Source organism: Muntiacus reevesi, chromosome 8, assembly GCF_963930625.1.
Source record: "Muntiacus reevesi chromosome 8, mMunRee1.1, whole genome shotgun sequence".
Lineage (NCBI taxonomy): Eukaryota > Metazoa > Chordata > Mammalia > Artiodactyla > Cervidae > Muntiacus > Muntiacus reevesi.
Genome location: NC_089256.1, coordinates 66,739,781 through 66,760,681, shown reverse-complemented (window position 1 = coordinate 66,760,681; position 20,901 = coordinate 66,739,781). Strand labels below are relative to the sequence as shown.

Here is a 20,901-nt window from a genome sequence, read left to right as displayed (position 1 = left end):
TCAGTTCAGTCGCTCAGTCGTGTCCAACTCTTTGCGACCCCATGAATCACAGCACGCCAGGTCTCCCTGTCCATCACAAACTCATGAGTTTACTCAAACTCATGCCTATCGAGTCGGTGATGCCATCCAGCCATCTCATCCTCTGTTGTCCCCTTCTCCTCCTGCCCCCAGTCCCTCCCAGAATCAGGGTCTTTTCAAATCAGTCAGCTCTTCGCATCAGGTGGCCAAAGTATTGGAGTTTCAGCTTTAGCATCAGTCCTTCCAATGAACACCCAGGGCTGATCTCCTTCAGGATGGACTGGTTGGATCTCCTTGCAGTCCAAGGGACTCTCAAGAGTCTTCTCCAACACCACAGTTCAAAACCATCAATTTTTCGACACTCAGCTTTCTTCACAGTCCAACTCTCACAACCATACATGACCACTGGAAAAACCATAGCCTTGACTAGACGGACCTTTGTTGGCAAAGTAACATCTCTGCTTTTTAATATGTTATCTAGTTTGGTCATAACTTTCCTTATAAGGAGTAAGTGCCTTTTAATTTCATAGCTGCAGTCACCATCTGCAGTGATTTTGGAGCCCAAAAAAATAAAGTCTGACACTGCTTCCACTGTCTCCCCATCTATTTGCCATGAAGTGATGGGACCAGATGCCATGATCTTAGTTTTCTGAATGTTGAGCTTTAAGCGAACTTTTCCACTCTCCTCTTTCACTTTCATTGAGAGGCTTTTTAGTTCCTCTTCACTTTCTGCCATAAGGGTGGTATCATCTCCATATCTGAGGTTATTGATATTTCTCCCAGCAATCTTAATTCCAGCTTGTGCTTCTTCCAGCCCAGCGTTTCTCATGATGTACTCTGCATATAAGTTAAATAAGCAGGGTGACAATATACAGCCTTGATGTACTCCTTTTCCTATTTGGAATCAGTCTGTTGTTCCATGTACAGTTCTAACTGTTGCTTCCTGACCTGCATGCAGGTTTCTCAAGAGGCAGGTCAGATGGTCTGGTATTCCCATCTCCTTCAGAATTTTCCACAGTTTATTGTGATCCACACAGTCAAAGTCTTTGGCATAGTCAATAAAGCAGAAATAAATGTTTTTCTGGAACTTTCTTGCTTTTTTGATGATCCAGCGGATATCGGCAATTTGATCTCTGGTTCCTCTGCCTTTTCTAAAACCAGCTTGAACATCTAGAAGTTCTTGGTTCACATATTGCTGAAGCCTGACTTGGATAATTTTGAGCATTACTTTACTAGCGTGTGAGATGAGTGCAATTGTGCAGTAGTTTGAGTATTCTTTGGGATTGCCTTTCTTAGGGATTGGAATGAAAATGGACTTTTTCCAGTCCTGTGGCCACTGCTGAGTTTTCCAAATTTGCTGGCATATTGAGTGCAGCACTTTCACAGCATCATCTTTCAGGATTTGAAATAGCTCAACTGGAATTCCATCACATCCAATAGCTTTGTTCATAGTGATACTTCCTAAGGCCCACTTGACTTCACATTCCAGGATGTCTGGTTCTAGGTGAGTGATCACACCATTGTGATTATCTGGGTCATGAAGATCTTTTTTGTACAGTTCTTCTGTGTATTCTTGCCACCTCTTCTTAAAAGCTTCTGCTTCTGTTAGGTCCATACCATTTCTGTCCTTTATTGAGCACATTTTTGCATGAAATGATATTAAGCATCTTAAAAAAAAATACTTTCTCTATTCTCCTATTCTTTGAGTTCTCTACATCTTAATACTGGTAGAAGGAAGGCTGAATCATTTCTAAGGAGCCAATTTGTGGCCAGTAATACTCAGATGTGGAAGAAATAGTCTCTGCTTATGCTTCTCTCTTTTTCTAGAATCCCCCTGTCAACTTTTTCTTACATTTTCTTGTTCAGCATTGGATCATGTTCCCATTCCCAAATCAATTTTTGGCAAAGAAGATGGAATTAGCCACATCTCACTGAGTCTGACCCTGGAGTCGAGGTGGATAGGAAGGAAAGTTGGGACTTAGACAAAATTAGTTCTGCTCAGAAAAGGAAAGGAGAAGGAATGGGTGCTGGGTAAGCACCAATATTGTTCCTCAAAGACCATAGGTAGGTTTCTAATGTTAGTGAAAGTGTCCTTTCAGCAGATAGAGAGCTATGATACACTGTATGATGGGATGTGTATGTCTCAGGTGAACTAGGCAGTATATGAATGCAATCCAGTTACTGAAACTGCCATCAGAATGACATGACATCATACTGCATTGTTAAAAAGGCACAGATTATGAAACTGCTCATACCTAGACTGGTTTTAAATTAAAAGGCCTCTCTAAGAAGGCATAGTATTTCAGTGGAGGATCTTTATAAAAAATAGATCTCTCAGACACCTACTTGCCTTAATTTTGCACTGGATAACCTTGTCCTTGTTAGAAGTGTCACGGAAGTTTTAAAATGCCTTCTTTTAGTTGTATGAAACCTTTGCTTTGAACTAGGATAAGAAAAGAAGAAATATGTTTTTATGAGTTTGGTTGTTTTTCTGTCATCTTTATAAGTGGAACGTTATGAACATTTTAAGAAATACTGTCTTTTTTAAGTGGTTGACTGTCAAATTACTGTAGTTATGCCCTGAGATAGAGGTGAAATCTTTATAAAACCTTCAACTCTAGAAGATTATATAAGCTTATGGGGTTTTAAAGCATATTTTTCTAGCACTAATTTCTTTAAACTTTTCTTAGAGCTGTAATATATAATTCTTATTTTCCCAGTATAGTACCTGAGCATGACAGTATGGTTGGAAATTTCATTCTACCAGCTCTATTATTCTACATAGTGATAAAAATATTTAATGTTAGACTAGTGCCTTTTCCCCCAAATACTTGGGGAAAAATTTCACTCCTTTTGTTTCAGGAAGGGGGACCCCTTCCAGGGCCTGAAACTGGACTCTTGTCTAACACTCAGAAATGAATTGTCCGAGGAGACACAAGTGCTGACAAAGCAAGAGATTTTATTGGGGAAGGACACCCAGATGGAGAACAGTAGGGTTAGGGAACCCAGGAGAACTGCTCGGCCACGTGGCTCGCAGTCCCGGGTTTTATGGTGATGGGATTAGTTTCCGGGTGGTCTTTGGCCAATGATTCTGACTCAGAGTCCTTCCTGGTGGTGCAAGCCTTGTTCAGCCAAGATGGATGCCAGAGAGAAGGATTCTGGGAGGTGATTGGACATGTGGTGTCTCCTTTTGACCTTTCCCCAACTCTTCCGGTTGGTGGTGTCTTATTATTTCTGTGTTCCTTAGCAGGACCTCCTGTGTAAAACAACTCATGCAGGTGGTCACTATGGCATCTGGTGGGCGGTTTCAGCCAGTGTGCTTCCCCTCACTTTCACTGGCAGTTTATATTAATGTTCTTCACCTTGAATGACAAATATAGAAGAAAGAAAAATTCCAAAAGAAAGAAAAATTCCAAAAGAAAGACAGTGTTTTTTTTTTCCTTTTTTTTTTTTTTTTTAGAAGATGTTTTCCCTCCATAATTTTTCTTGGTTACATGGCTTAGTTTTAAGTTCCCATCTTCTCTGTCTTTATTTCTCGTTTACTCCAATAATGCAACTTGACCTTGACTTTAAGGTCAAAGCATTTTCAGACTGTGAAGTCATCAGAGAAGAGAAAAAAATCAATGTGAAGCATATTAGAGAAGGATAAGGGTAAGAGTAATGCAGAAGTGCTGGGAAGTCATGCAGGAATTAGAAACAACTGAGGTAATATTGTCAGTACTTGGATATATACTACACTGAGATTTTCTTCCATGGGAGTAGGTTAGAATTACGGTAATTTGAGGCCAAGACCATTTTCAAAGCATTTGTAGAAGCTAAGAATTGCTTTTGACATGTAAAAATGAGACTACTGTTTCATTTGCACCTTCCCCAAACTTGCTTTTCCTTTTCTTTTTGTCTTGAAAGTACTGGAGCAGCCAGTACATAGTCCTGGTAGGGCACATAAGTTTAGGAATGTTTCTTGAGGCTTCATAGCTGAAAACTGCACTGAAAATAATTTTGAGGTCTTTTATAGCAGCATTGAAAGTAAACCTAGTTTTGAGTGAGAACATATTTTGATTTTATAAAGATTTATACCCCATGTAAAAACTAAAATGGGTTGACTAGAATCATGGTGAACATTTTGATCATCAAACTATCCATGTAGCCCTTCTAGAATCCAGCTACAGACCTTGGAAAGAAAGAAAACAAAATGTTAGATTGATTGTCATTTATGACAAAGTTTATCTTCCCTTTTCTTCTTTATTTATCATTGGATTCAAACACAAATGAGGCATAGAAAGAAAAAAATCCCACTGTTTGTTGATGCTTATTGTTGTTTAGTTGCTAAGTCATGTCCGACTTTTTTGCAAACCCATGGACTATAGCCTGCCAGGCCCCTCTCGTCCATGGAATTTTCCTGCCAAGAATACTGCAATGGGCTGCCATTTCCTTTTGCAAAGGATCTTCCCAACCTAACAATCGAACCTGGATCTCCTTCCTGCAGGCAGATTCTTGCACCACCTGGGACCACTGAAAAATAGAGTTTGTCTGATTTTAAGTTATTATTAAGCCTAAACAGATGCTATTGTATTATCTGTAAAATGTAAAACATTTTCTTAAAAAGGTTAATGTTAAATATATGGTAATTTCTCTTAAAATCTAAATTAAATGTGCTCTCTTTTTGGGATGGCAACCCACTCCAGTATTCTTGCCTGGAGAATCCCATGGACAGAGGAGCCTGGCGGGCTACAGTCCATGGGGTTGCAAAGATATGATACAACTGAAGCAGCTTAGCACACAACACAACAGCAACCTTGGGATAGAGAGAGACTTGTTCAATAACTCAGATTATCAGACATATGTTAGGGATGATCATGTCTAAAGTCAAGTCTTTATCATCTAACGTTCTTTCAAAGCTTGTTACTTTTGCACTCACCTCAAACACTAAATTCTATAAATGCACAGCAAGAATGCACTGAGAACAGAGCTCTGGGTTGGCTCACTGATAACCATGAATGTCAGTTACTGGCAGAAATGGGTATTGATAATTTTGCCCCTATTATGGGTAAAAGTGAGGAAGATTGAAAAGCTCTTTTCCCGCCCTTAGGAAGCATTTGAAATAATTCCCTGGAAAAAAAAATCTATATTATGGGCTGAGTAGGAGATGATACAAGTTAAGCCATTACTTTGATCAGTAGAGTAAGTTCAAAGATTCAGCTTACATCTACATCTGATTTCAAATTTGATGGTCTCCCTTAAAGAGTCAAAAAAGACAGGATCTTCCAAAGTGAGTCAAGCATCTTAATTCATGGAAAATCAGCTGGGAAACAAGAAAGAGTCTCTCGACTAACATTGATTTTTCTTATATTTATTTTTTCAGTCTGAACACTCCAGGCAAAAATTCACTTGGCTTCAACTAATTTGCAAATACCATCATTCACTGGTGTTTTGCTACCCATTTCTCAAATCTCAATTAAATGTGATGACAGTTTACTTGCTAGAAACACAGAAAGGTTCTTTCCCAACCAGAGGTCTTCACTCATTTCCTGCTAGAGGACTTGGCAAGCAGAGTCAAAACATCCATTACTGAGGCTGAGTTTTAACTTGGAAGGTTATTGCCAAAGTCAGCTAAATAATTATAAAATCCCTTAAAAATGCAAACGGCAACAGAAATGTATAGTAACATCTGAGAACAATCTATATAACATGAAACCTGTTTACAATGGGTTTTTGAAAGAGTGAATTTTAGATTGCTACTTTCCCTAACCTTCTGAGTCACCCCTAGGATGAACTAAAAAGAATCTTCTCTTTGTAACTATGTTTTGTGTTAAAACCAAAACAATAAAAAAATTACTCTGCAAGCCTTGATGCTCTGGCTCTGATACCACATTCCTTGTAAAACCAAAAGTGAGGAGTGAGATGAGACACAGTTTTGGCCTAAAGAAGTGCCAATTGAGGAGGAAAATAAAGCGTGGCTTGCTTTTCTCTTATTTCTTCTACATGAATTATTTTCAATTTTAAATTAATTTAAATATTAATAAATAATTTAAATTAAAATTTTAATTTAATTTAAATATTAAATTAATATAAATATAATTAAATATAAATTTTGTGTGGTATTGCTTTGAGATGAGACCTAAACAATCATAGAATGTTAGAAATATCCCTTTGTTATGATGGATACTCACTTCATGTTAACAAGTACTCAACAAATGTTAGCTATAAAGGATAAAAAACAAACTATCAAGAGGTTTTTTTGATAGAGACCAACTGGTCAACCTGCTTCTCTGCAGCTGAAGAACTGAAGCCCAAGTGATTAAGGTACTCAACTAACTGGTACAGTGGGTGACCAGCAGTTCAAAATAGTGACTCCTCATCTCACCACTGTCACAGAACCTCTTTAGGCCTCAGCTCATCACTTGATAATAAGAGTCACTCTTCTTGCCCAAGGGTTATTGATCAAGGGTAATAAAGTTCCTGAGAATTTTTTTTAAACTTTAATTCATGGTACAGTCCTTTGCATGTAGCAGGCACCTCATAAATTCCTGAGGAATGGAATTTGTCAAATAGCTGTGGTGAGGGCTGGCTCTGATTCACTCCTCAAAGCTCACTGTGCTTGCTGGAACCCTTTAGTCAGGCATATGCAAGAAGCACCTCTGACTTTAGTAAAGGTAACAACGTGGGGGTGCAAACACCTGCTCTGTGGGAACAGAGAAGAGCGGCCTCTACCTGGTTGTGGGGTGCCATTATGGAGACAACTTTTCTTTTGTCGGAAAGTAGGAGTGCTCTGCTTGACCCTGCCGTGAACTCCCACTGAAATATTTAGAAGGCAAGTTGTCTCTGCCAATCTACCTGCTCTGACAACTTTCATTTCACCTGCTTTTCTAAGACAGAAAAATCAGTTGTAAAGTATTTCCCCTGCATGGTGTCTTCCAGTCCTGGTGCAAGAACTGGGGGCAGACTGGCTGGCCTCTATTGCCTGCCTGGCTCCTTTCCTGGCTGGTGTGTGTTGTCTAGGAGAACTGGCTTATATAGGAACATAGAGGAGATGTGGCAAAGGGCAACTGGCTCTGAAAGTGAGAAAAAAAGAAAATATTGGAAACCCACTTAATACCGAAAAGTTTTGGGGGATCTTATAGCCCCTGGTCTTTGTTTAGGTTGGCCTTAGGGATAGGTTGTGTTGTTTGCTGACATAAACAAAAAAGTCTATTATGGCTTTCTTTGTCAATAATCACATTACTACATTTGGTTAATAGTATTTACAGAGTTTGGCTAAATGAGGTTTTAAGAAGACTCTGGGAATGTTTGTAGAGAGTTCAATGAGTAGAGATGGGCAGGACTTCAGCCACTTTCATCTTGCTCTCTGCCTTTACTCTCTCTGTCTCACTTTTTCCCATCCTTCTTTCCCCAGTAACCACTAGGCTCCCAGCACCACCACTGCAGGATATCCTTGGTGCCTATCTGGAAAGAGTAGGAGGAAAAGTGGAGTTAGAGGAGAAGGGAAGCAAAAGCTAGGGAAGGATACCATCACAAACAACTTTGCAGTGAGTTAATCCCTGCACATATCTATTGAATGATGGTCTTACCTTAACTCCAAGTAGTTCTTTAACATCATGGGTTTCAATACTCATGATTCCTAGAACAAGGGATTAGTGCCTTGTGGTCCAGTGAATGAGCAACACACAGAGATCCTAGATTTGTGGAACTGTGGCCAATGGAATTATATTGGCTACTAGTGAGCTACTAGTGAGTGAAGTAGCTCAGTCGTGTCCAACTGTTTGCAACCCCGTGGACTGTAGCTTACCAGGCTTCTCCCTCCATGGGATTCTCCAGGCAAGAATACTGGAGTGGGTTGCCATTTCTTTCTCCAGGGGGTCTTCCCAACCCAGGGATCGAACCTGGGTCTCCCGCACTGCAGGCAGACGCTTTAACCGCTGAGCCACCAGGGAAGCCCATATGAGCTGTATGATCGATGTCAAATCTTTTTGTTTCTCTGAGCCTCAGCTTCCTTATCTACTAGACAGGGATAACACCCACTCTTTTCTTCACAAAATGTTTCATCATAAAGAAATGGTTCATGGTTTATGAAACCATAAAGAAGCGTGATGCCACTTAAGGATATACAGTAATTTATAATTTTATTTCCATTTTATCTTACAGAAGAATTTATAAACTGAATGTAGAGTTAAACTTCAATTCTGCAGTGGATAGACATTTTGCCAGCCATAGTTCTATTCACTCAGATGTCCTTCCCTGAAAAGGTTACCCAGGCATTTCTGTGGACTGCATTTGGTTCCTTATGTGCCTTCATAGATCCAGTCCTGGGCTCCTGCCACTCTTTGGCATCAGCCTCTACCCATCTGAAGAGCGGAGCCTTGCCTGACAGTCTGACCCCAAAGCCCTCCATGCTTGAGGCCCACAAGTTGGCTGTCTCCTGGGAAGTAAGTAGGGAAGATCTTCCTGGTTTTTCGGTTGTTGCAGTTTAGTCGCTTAGTCATGTCCAACTCTTTTGTGACCCTATGGACTATAGCCTACCAGGTTCCTCTGTCCATTGGGTTTCCCAGGCAAGAATACTGGAGTGGATTTCCATTTCCTTCTTCAGGGGATCTTCCCATCCCAGGGATTGAACCTGCATCTTCTGCCTTGTCAGGTGGATTCTTTACAACTGAGCCCCTGAAGTCCTGGTTTTGCTGTTGAGGTTGGCTAAATGGACCCCTCTGTAGTGAGGGGGAGCATGGTGTCCTTGACACATCAAGTTCTGGGGGTGGGGCTATTGTGGTAGCGCTAGGACCGGCCGTTGTACCAAATCCCCTCTCACTCACTCTCCATCACAAGGCTGAGGCAGGTTTGTCCTGTCACATTCCCCTCTGAAACACTTTCCCTGCTACAAAATCCTCCTGGCACTATAGCTTCTTTTGTCCCCTACATCCTTAGTCCTTTGTATATTTCTATATGCATTTGACCTTCAATTGGGAATATAATTTAAAAATTTTTAAGAGATTCTTCATCTACCATATAAACCACCAGATGAATACAAATGACTTAATGGACAGATTTCTTCTAAAGCTAAATGCCAGATATATCCGTACTGAAGTTCCAGGTGAGTTGGGACTGTCTTCTCTCACCCATCCACACTTATTATGGTGAAACCTCCCCTGAATGGCTTCATAATAAGCTCTTTACACTTAAACAGATTAACAGAAATCTTTTAATTACTGTCTCAGTGAATTATATAAAGTCTTTTATTTTTCTAAGGCCCATCCCTAGGAGTTTATATTTAAGGTGATGAAAGTTTAAAAAGAAGAGTGTGTGAAAGTGTAATATTCTTTTATGTTACCAAGGAACTAAATAAAGCCAAATCACTAGTTAATAAATTAGGAAGAAACTGGTTCCTTATGAAAATAGGAATCATGGGACTTAAAATAAATTTTTGTTATTGGCAAAGATTTTATTTTCATGTGACTTCTAGCATATGGCTTCAAAAATTCATAAACCATTCTTACCATTTAACTTGAAACTGTAAATAGTTCATTCACTTGATCACATCTATATTATTCAGTGTTAGCATTGTATAAGGTGTTAAATAGAATCTATTCATTAGAAACTTAGTATCTATACCCAAAGGTTAATTTATTAATCCTGTCACTTGGCATATATTTATTGAGTGTTTATTATGTGCTAGATGCTAGAGTGACAGAAAATGAACAAGCTGTAGATTCTGCCTTGAGGGGTAGCAGGTAATTTCCTCCAAACCCTATATTACTGTATCATAACATTCAAGAGTCAGCCAGGAGTTACACTGATCATAAATCAATAACCTCATTTCAGGGCTCCAGCACAGAGATGGCAAATAAAGCCCAGGCCTGCCCTAGGCAATATTGACTGAAGCAACAAATGATTTCTAATAGCAGGAGGGAATGAGTAATTTTACTACAAGAGTGAAAGAAAATTCCCCTTTCTCTCAAACCTTTTCACTTAAATGGCATTTGAATTTCTTAAGAATCCACAGAGTTTATATTCAAGCTCTATCCATTAATGGTTTATTTGGCTTCTTCAGGCCAGATCTGGGAGGTGTTATCTTGGAGAACAGATTAGGTTTGAGAGGATAATAGTCTTTTAGTTGCAGTGGGAAAACTGATCATACGGTTTGCCATGTCTCCTTAATATGTTGTCATAGTTTCTGGACAATACAGAAGCTAACATTTTAAAACTCTGAAGTCTCAGGGTTGTTGAGGCAGTGTGGCAAAATTGTTAGAAACCCAGCTCTCAGGACAGTTGGCTTGGGTTCCAAATCCAGTTGTGTCATGTACTCAAGGGTTAATTTTGGCAAGTTACCAAACTTCTGAGTGTCTGGTTTCTTCACCAGTTTCTTCAGATAATAATAGTAGTATTATCTTTTAGGGGTTTTGTGAGGATTAAATGGTGACCTTAAATTCTGAGTACAGTGCCAGCCCGTGATAAATGCTATGCCAACCATAATTGTATCCTTGCTCTTAAAGTACAAAGATAATCTTGAAGATAGTTATCATCCACCTCATTCTCTTTTTTCCCCATAAAGCCACTAGTTAAGTTGGAAGTATATAATAATGAGATCAGATGATTACATGGGAAATAAAAGATATTTCATAAACATTAGCAAAATTATGAATAACCTATAGAGTAATTAAAATTGTGGTTTAGTGATAACAATTTAAGGAAATTTATCAATTTAACACATTTGGGAATGATATTTAATCAAGAAAGTCTTGAATTTGATGCTACTTATTTACTTATATTATTGTATCATACATATCTGTTTATTTGTGTTCATGAATACCTGTTTGGCTTGAAAATAAATTAAGACAGCTCACAAAGGTGCATATTACATAACAAGATAATATTAAATTGAAATTAGTAGGGAAAATTACATAAGGGGAAAATACAGGTATAAATAAAAGGGGGCAACCTTTTGTATATGAAATTGTGCCTTGAAGAACCATGTACTTGCTATTTATGGTGCATCAAGTTGGTTTTAAGATGTCTAGTGGACTACTTTAAGAAAAGAAATGAAAGTGATAATATGTTTCATTAAGATCAGTATGTGAAACAAATAAGTTGATCAGGCAAAAGACTGTCTGTGATCAGAGTATTTCTCCCATGTTGCTCAGTTTAAAATTCATCAGAAATTTAGAGTATGGTCATTAATACATTTATAGAGTAAGTGTTTACTTAGCCCCTATTCATAGAAATTACTGTGTTAGGTGCTACAAGGAATAGGGAGATGTCTAAAACTGTCTCTGCTCCCAAGAATATGCATCCAGTACAGTATAAGTAATACATTAATAAACTGAGGTAGATGGTACTGATGGGTGGTACACACATGGTGTTCAAAAGAGCAATTTAAGTCTCGTAGCAATTTATGGATGATCCCAGGAGGAGATATTGTAACAGGTTAATTCTTTATACTTTCTAATATTTATATTAACAATGCTAATTTCTAATGGTGGTTTTTAAGTAACTATTCTCAATTTGGGTTTCAAAAGCCACAGAATGCACTGTAATAATGCACAGCCAACTCAGAACTACTGAAGGTAATTGGGGGGAAGATTTGGTATAGATACTAGAAACCTGTGGATATTTCTATCCCTTGACCCTGTATATGACTTAAATCATGAACTTACAAATTGGATCTCAAACCTCACATTAATTCTTCATCACAAATTGTCCAAAGTTGGTTCTACAGTTTTCAGAGAGAGTAAAGCAAAAATCTACTCTTTTCCTGAAGGGTATGCTCATTCATTCTACACTTTTGTTTAGCATTATTGAATATTTATTTGTTATGTTTGGTAATACTGGGCATAGAATTACAACAAGAGTGAAATTTGATTCTTTTCTGAAGGGAAGGAATTCATTGTTTAAGTGGGGAGATAGATGTGTAAATAGATAATGATGGCAGCATGACTAGGGCCAATAGAGATATGTAAGAAAAGGCCACATTCAGCTGGCATTTGAGTTAGTTTCTGAAAGATGAACATTTTACCAGGTGGAGATTGTATGATAGGGATTATATTCATCCCTGGGAGTGGAAATGTTCTTAGCCTGCCTCCCAGCCTATCATTTTAATATTTACTAAGTACCTATCAAGAATTCAGTGTGGGGTTAGGTGTGGTGATTATGAAGAAATGGAAGATGACTTGCTGTTAGTCTTCAGAATGTCTACTTGTAATGAGTAAATGACATTTTCCACACACTTCCGACAGTGACTAAGAGGTCATGACTATAGATCCTAATGGTGTGTTACAACATGGATTCTGTGGATTAGAAGAGAACATGATTATGCAAGTCAAAGGACCAGGGCAAGCCTCCTAGGTGGAGTAGGGCCTGATCTGTTCTTGGAAAACTGGGCTGGGATTTGGATGGTGGAGAGCATGCTTCGGCAATCCAGCCACAGACACCTTTTGAGTGCCTACCATGTGTCAGGTTCACGAAGAAGGAAGCAGTGTGGGGGTCAAGAAAAAGCTGTGATTGAAGATGTGCGAATTTGTGAGAAAACCTGGCTAGACCAGTGAGATGGAGTGAGAAATTGTAGGAAAACAGTACAGAGGAAAACAAGATTGGGCAACGCAACTGCAGCCGGATTAAAGGCTGTTCTGAAAGGCAGTGGCTTTTATATTTGGAATTTATGAAAATGGGGTACCACTGAAGGTTTTTCAGCTGGGAGGAAGCTAATTACAGAAGGACATAAAGAAAATTCATTTTCCTCATGGAATGTAATAGCTGGAAGGAATTGTAGAGATTCCTTCTCTCATCACCCCCTCCAGATTCTCGTCCCACTGCCATCATTCAACAGAGAAAACAATTACAGCCTAAAGAGGTTATATAATGTGTTTAAGCCCAAATGTAGTAATCTCGCCTCCGTTTCATGATCTTTCTCTGCGTCTCAATGGTGTGTGTGTTCTATAGGCTGACAGACAGGACACTAAAGGGAGAAGAAGCCTCAGTGAATGCAGCATCCTGTCTTAGGACCACCCAGGTTGAATGTGGAAGGGAAGGCTAGACTCAGCCTATGCTACAGCTGTTGAGGCTCAAGGCAAGCTGCCCCCAAATGTGCCTTAATGGCATATTGACTATTATGAATTAAAGTTACTTGAGAAAGAGCTGATGAAAAAAAAAATGATATTAAAGATAACTACTCTGACCCCACACCCTCTTTCACCCTGAAAGTGGGAACTAAATCTTCCATGCGAAGATATCTTCTTTGTACCAGGAGGATAAAAAGCATCTTTATCACCAGAGTTAGGGTATTCAAGACTAACAAAGCTGTATAAACAAACTTTGTTTTTCATCAGTCTGCTACCCTAAGCACAAGCCCCTTTGTTTTGCTAGATCTTTATTAATAATTGTTTCTTTGTCTAAAAATGATATATAAACAGCCTGCTTTGGTCATTTCAGGGATTCCATTGCTATGAGATCTCCTTGCATTCAAATTAAATTTCTTTTCCTCCTGTTAATCTGTCTCATGTCAATTTAATTATTAGGTCAGCTAAAAGAACTCAAGAAGGATGGGAAGGGGGACTTATCCCTCCCCAGTAGTTGGCATAGTTGGCAGGATATTGGCTGGACCCTGATTCCCCCTTTTCAACCCCAGGCTGCCACAGCTGAGAGATCCTGGAACCTCTAGCAAAAGCCAGTAGCAAGTAACAGCTTCTTCACACATCAGCTTACCTGATTCTACCTGCGGGGTCTGAAGGAAGGGGAAAGTCATGAGAGTCCTTTTTCTCTCATTCTATATTTAGACTGGCAGGAGAAAATATCTGGAACTGGTTCTTGGGAACCTAGCAACTCTGATATTTGGTAAATGAGCACTCTCAATTTTTATTGATACTTTCCTCTCTAAGATGGTCACTGTTTTTCTTTGTCTGTGTCTAATGTGTCCATTTGTCATAAGAAGAAAGAACCATAGGGAAGAACATCAGGCACAGGCCCTTCATATACTTGCTGTCCAAGCTGGCCCCAGACACGGACTGGTAAGATAACAGTTTCCTCCAGACCTGCCTCTCTTTAGGTAAGCTTTGCTGTGTACCCCCTATGTGAGAACTGTATGAGGTTTCTCCTTCCATCTGGTTCTGTGTCCTGAGAACTTGGCTCTGTGATGACTGGGAATGTTCTGTCTGATCTTTGCATCCAGAAGACGTACTGGGATGCATCTGGTAGCCAGTTGAATAGACGAGGGTTTCACAACACAGTGTCATAAGCAGCACTCAATTTGTTTGGCCATTCTAGCTCTCACGAGAATTTGTCATAAGAAGTTCTAGTTCTTATGCAGCTTTTGTCATCTCAAGTTTGTTGCTTGTTTGTGATGGAAATCTTAAGGGAAATCAACCTTGAATATTCATTGGAAGGACTGATGCTGAAGCTGAAGCTCCAGTATTTTGGTCATCTGATGTGAACATCCGACTCATTGGAAAAGTCCCTGTTACTGGGAAACATTGAGGGCAGAAGGAAAAGAGGGTGTCAAAGGATGAGATGGCTGGATGGCATCACTAATGCAATGGACATGAACTTGGAGATGGTGAGGGACAGGGAGGCCTGATGTGCTGCACTCCTTGGGGTTGCAAAGAGTCAAACATGAACTGGGCGAGTGAACAACAACAATGGTGGAAAAGTCCCATTCCAGTAGCACCTGCCTGGTGTCACAGATTGGCAGGTCTATGACGGGAGGAATACCACATTCTCAGGGGAAACTGGAGATACCATCTTCACTATACCATTCTTACTGCCTGTAGCAATGAAGGGCTTTTACTTTTTAAAATGAACTCTTGAGAGTGAACTTTCTTGATCTTGTGAGAGAAAGATACACTCTGTGAGATGTCTTTCACATCTTTGGTTAAGCCATAAAAAAGCTTATCAGTTTGAGTTACTATATGAAATTAACATAATATCCTACTCATCAATGACCAAATGATAGATCCTTGAAATTGGCTATATTTGAAAGGAAAAAAACAAAGTTGAGTGCTCTCACAATAAACAGCTGTCATAAACAGCTGTCATAGTAGTATTTATGGGAGGATAAAATTGAAAGAAAACCACACAGGCATAACAAGTCTTAGGGAATCCCTTATTAAGATGAAAGAACAGAAATTAAATTTAAAGATCCAATGTAAATCCCCCTTCTTAAAAAAATTCTCCATCTTCTCAGCAATTCTTCAGGCTCTTGTCAAAATAAGAGATTGATCATCAGGAAGCCAATACTCAAGGACTAATAGAAACAACTGTCTTTATCTTATAAACCTCTACAGAAACAAATGCAACTCTATAGAAACAAGTCAAATCCTTCCTATCTTTACCAATCCCCAACCTTCCCTATTCCTCTCAAAATGCTTGTAGATAGTGTAAAATACTAGAATGTTGGAGCAAAATTGGGCCCGTACTTAGGCAAAAAAATATTGTAGTAATTACTAAGACTTCTGATAGTAGACAAATATACTCCAAAACTCCTAGGAGAAAGCTTACAATTTCTTTTTTCTCTGTCTCTTAAAGTTACAAATTTAATCCTGTCTTTGAAATGTAAACAAAGTCCACCATCACCTGAGACTGAGCCCAGATTAACTCTTATTGGTAGAATCTGAAATTTAAAAGAAGAAAAAAAGAGGGGAAGAGGTCTTATTAAGCACAAAGCTAAAAGCACTTTCTTGCCCAAATTCTATATTTTACAGCCATCTTAAGATTATTAATCAAATGAAAATTTAGATCCTAAAACTCTTCCACAAATAAGAAAGGATTTTATCTATTTGAGTGAGTGAAGTTTATTTATTCCAACCATTATTTATAAACTAGTGAATTGTTATTGATTCATTACTAAAGTTTTAAAATGAAAACTATGATATATCTCTGTCTGTGTCTACCTGTATGTGTCTGTGTTTATCTATCTACATTGTGAATATTTTCTACCTTTGAATGTTATGTAAAAATTAACTTGTAAAAGGGCTCTATTTAATTAGCTTAAAGATAAGTATCTATAAATTAAGTACAGTTGATCCTTTAAGCACACAGTTTTGAACTGCATGGGTCCTCTTATATGCAGACTTTTTTCAGTAAAGATATACCCCATACTACATGATTCATGGTTGGTTGAATTCATAGATGTGGAACCAAGGATATGGAGGGCCAAGAGTTAAGTTGTACATGAATTTTTTTATTTCCTGGGGTGTCAGCACCTCTAACCTTCACATTGTTCGACTATTAACTATATTTCTAAATCTCAGAGATAAAATAAAAACTAACACAAATGTTTTGAGTTCACATGATCTATGATGCATGTTCAGTCCCTCAGTTGTGTCCAACTCTTTATAACCCCATGGACTGTAATCCTAGTCCTCCAGGCTCTTTTGTCCATGGAATTCTCCAGGGAAGAATACTGGAGTGGATTGCCATTTCCTACCCCAGGGCATCTTTCCTACCCAGGGAGAACTTTCATCACTTGTGTCTCCTGCATTGGCAGGAGAATTCTTTACCACTGTGCCACCTGGCAATCCCATGATCTAGGGTAATCCTTGGCAAATATAAGCTAATTTCAAGCTTGTTGCTTTAATTAATACAGGAATATCTTCAGTGTTATCAGCATCAAATATAATGCAGATAAACAACTTTTGTTCTGTCTGGGTTAAGTAGTCAAACGGTCTCATGTCTCTGTTGCCAAGTTTGTCAGAAACAGCAACAACAAAAAACTGCAGATGGTGACTAACTGCCAGTGTCCGAGATGACTGACAGAAGAGGATCCAGTTGGGATAAACAAGGATAGAAAATGAAAGATCTTTAGCAAATTCAAACACAAGACTATTTGTAAATAGTGTTGAAAGGAAGTTAAGAACAGGTATTTAGATTTGATAATTTTAAAAAGTTAGTTAGTCCTTATATTAACAAAATTGTTCTTGGAAGACTCGCAACTGCCCCTAGGGATGTGGTGTATACCTTTGACTGCCTTGAACAAAAAATACTTGGACACTTACATTTTAGCCTTCAGGGATCAAATGAGACCTTAAAAAACAACTAGACTTTAAATAACCAATCGTAGACCACATAAAATTATTCCTTAGTATAAATAAAGAATATATGGTTTAAATAATTTAATTACCTTTTTCTAACTTTGGTTGTCCTTATATAATTTTTGCACAGTGTGTAATTGCAGAATACATACTTAAGGCTATTTATGTGCTAATATACATTTCTTTTTTCATGTACATTTATTATTAATACATACATTTTTCTCATTTAAGTGTATAGGTGTGTGTTTATAACAAAGATAGTGAATATTCATAAACTCCATTCACATAACTGCATAGTAGTTTTTCATCCATTTAAACTGAGTTGGGATTTATCTGTATGGCTTATATGATTACGTTTTAGGAAGGCTAAGTAGCAGAAATATTATAACATAGACAATGGTATGAACATATTCAGATCTGCAACTCAGCCCTCCCTGCTCTACACATGTAATTAGGTTGTTTCCATGGTAATGATCTAATTATGGACTTCTCCTTGGCCTTGTGTAATCACATTTGCTGCATTTTGGCAGAGATGTTTTCCTTATTTTGTTGAACTGCAACACTTGACAAGATGTTCTCACTTAAGAGGAATAATGATTTTTCTTGGGAGAAAAAAGCAAAAACAGTTCCTTCAGAGGTGATTTGAAAAGGATTATACGTATTTGACAAATCATGCCAGCATTAAAATATCTATTACCCTTGAAAGCCTGAACTATTTTTATCTTGTGTGTGTGTGTGTGTCATTACTTATGAAACTCTTAGGAGGTTCTGATTTTTAAAAATCATGCATGCTATTTAAGTATATTATTTTCATGGGGCTTAGGAACTTGAGGGAAATGTTAAGTCAAGAAAGAGAAAGCTTCAGAGATCTTGGCAAAAAGAGAACTGGAGACCGTATTCAGCGAGAATATTATATTGCAATTGGCAAGGCTATTCATGAAAAGATATTTGATTAAGGTTGCTATGGCAGTAGGAAACACCTGAAAAAATCAATTAAGGCTTATTTCAGCAGGAATTCAAATGCAGTCCTTTATTCACATGCAGAAGAAGACAGGAGACCAAGTGCTTGTAGGAGAGACAGCTTTTTTATCATGTGATCCCCTCTGAAAACTCTGGAATATTACAAGAATAAAAGTTTTCCTCTTTTATATGTATTAAGTGCCACTGTGCTATATACAGCATTTTGTATGGGAGATCTTTATAGCCAGAAATATGTATACTGAGTGGGGCAGGCTCCTTACTCTGAGAGTTATCAAGGTTTATGGGCTCCAAATGGCACAGTGTCTGGGTGTCAGTAACCTGGGACTAGGCATTGAAAGCACTCTCCTTTAGGTGTAATAGAGATAACTGTAAACCCAAAATTAGTGTATCAGAGCTCCAGGGACCCAGCATATTGAAATTAGATATCTGAATATCATTTTGCAGGAGATAGAGTGGGTAGATATAGGGTTTATTTTTTGTAACCTAATTGAAAATTAAAGGGCATAGATATAGTATGGTACTTGGCAAAAATCATAATAATAACTAGTTTTCTATTTATAGCAAAGCAACCTTCATAAAATACCATATGGTTTGGTTTTAGACTTCATAATGTTATTTTCCTAGGGGGAAATGATATTAATGAAATATTTAGTTATTATTTGAAGATAACTAACAGAAATGTTTATTTCCTTTTTTAAATGTATTCATTCTTTGAAAAAATATTTATTTACTACTTATGATGCACTAGGCACTGTACAAGGTCCTGGGAATAAGCAATGAATCCTATAGACACAATTGTTGATCTCAAGATATTTATTATTTTGTAGAGAAAACAGGAAAGAGGACAGGCTAATTTCAACAGTGGGCAAAACGGTCCACTGTAGGGAATCACTGGAGGAAATGGGAGCACAGAAGCAGTGTGATGGGTCCAGCATTGGGAACGTGGATCAGCAGCTGAAAACAACCACCAGTAGGACAGTCAAAAGAGATCCTGAGCAGTGAGAGAGGGGATGATGAGAGATGAGACTGGGGAGCATGCAGAGCATCAAAACACTTGTAAATCATGCCCACAAGCTGGGCTCCCAGCACCATTGGAATCCATTAAAAGGTTTCAAGCAAGGGAACAACATGGTCTGATTGGCGATGCCTGCTGCTGCTACTTTTGGCATTGAGTTTCAAAGCAGTCATTTTAGAAGAATCATTCCAACGCTTTACATTCTGAAATACGCAGATATGATCTGTGACTTTAATAGTGTAGTCTCCCTGAGCCAGTTTCCCTCCTGAGGACACCGCACAGTCCTCCACAAGAGCATCCTGAGTTCCGTTCCTCTAAAATGATGTGGTTTGGTTTCTGTTTGTAGACAGACTTGTGTACAATGTGAATACACAGGTATGTAGGAGCGAATTTTCTTTGATTAGTCAAAACCCTGTCCTATCCACCAGCTGGTTAGTTAGAAACTCTTTCAGTTCAGTTCAGTCAGTCCAGTCGCTCAGTCATGTCTAACTCTTTTCGACCCCATGGATTGCAGCACGCCAGACTTCCCTGTTCATCACCAACTCCCAGAGTTTACACAAACTCATGTCCATTGAACGGGTGATGCCATCCAACCATCTCATCCTCTGTCATCCTCTTCTCCTCCTGCCTTCAATCTTTCCCAGCATCAGGGTCTTTTCCAATGAGTCAGCTCTTTGCATCAGGTGGCCAAAGTCTTAGAGTTTCAGCTTCAGCATCAGTCCTTCCAATGAATATTCAGGACTGATTTCCTTTAGGATTGACTGGTTGGATCTCCTTGCTGTCCAAGGGACTCTCAGGAGTCTTCTCCAACACCACAGTTCAAAAGCATCAATTCTTTGGTGCTCAGCTTTCTTTATAGTCCAACTCTCACATCCATACATGACTAGTGGAAAAACAATAGCTTTGACTAGATGGACCTTTGTTGGCAAAATGATGTCTCTGCTTTTTAATAAGCTCTCTATGTTGGTCATAGCTTTTCTTTCAAGGAGCAAGTGTCTTTTAATTTCATGACTGCAATCACCATCTGCAGTGATTTTGGTCCCTCAGTCATGTCCAACTCTTTGTGACCCCACGGACTGTAGCCTACCAGGCTCCTCAGCCCATGGGATTTTCCAGGCAAGAGTATTGGAGTGGGTTGCCATTTCTTTCTCTGGAGGATCTTCCTGACCCAGGGATTGAACCCAGGTCTCCCACACTATCAGCAGATGCTTTACCATCTGAGCCACCAGGGAAATCAGTAACTCTTTGGACATCTTTATTCTCATCATGAAACCCCACTCCCAATAGGTCAAGCCAGAAGTGTGTTGGGGCCTGCCACAGAGAAGGATGTGGGTTTGCATGAGTCATGGTGGATGAGAGTGAGTGATGGTTTGAAGAAGGAGTCATAAAGCATTGGAAGCATGGCAGTTAATGGCTTTCATCTTCTCTGCTCATTTTTGATTACACTAAGGACAGTTTTTTATAGAGAAGCATATAGTGAGTGGCAGTGTTTTAAGTACTTTAAGGCCACAGTTAAAATAAAGCAGCTTTTGCTCTGTTTGGTGGACAAATCTCCCAAACATGGAAAGAACAGAAATATGCTGTTGTGAGTCAGAAATATGCCTAAGGGAAAAGGAAGGTCAGAAATCTGTTATTTTGTTTTAGAATATATTTTCTCTTAAGAATTTCCTGAGGAATGTAGGCCTGAAATTTGGTATTCTCAAAGGAAATTTGACAATATTTTCCAATGAACAATTTTGCTTACGAGAACAATGCTAATTTAAAGAATTCTTTGTGTTTAATATTGGTGTATAGATAATATTGATGTATTGGAGAAAGGTTATCATGCATTTATGCAATAAGTACTACATTTATTTATTAAGTACTTAACATCTGTTAGAT

At 38.6% G+C, this 20,901-nt stretch overlaps 1 long non-coding RNA gene and 1 other non-coding gene across 2 annotated transcripts in view; one reads left to right on the top strand and one right to left on the bottom strand.

The window, feature by feature from the left end:
• LOC136173673 (uncharacterized) overlaps positions 1–20,901 on the top strand; it is a 487,437-nt gene that overhangs the window by 171,560 nt on the left and 294,976 nt on the right. The window lies entirely within an intron of this gene.
• On the bottom strand, positions 7,878–7,949 carry TRNAC-GCA (transfer RNA cysteine (anticodon GCA)). Its single transcript has one exon. It is a non-coding gene; the product is annotated as a tRNA-Cys (tRNA).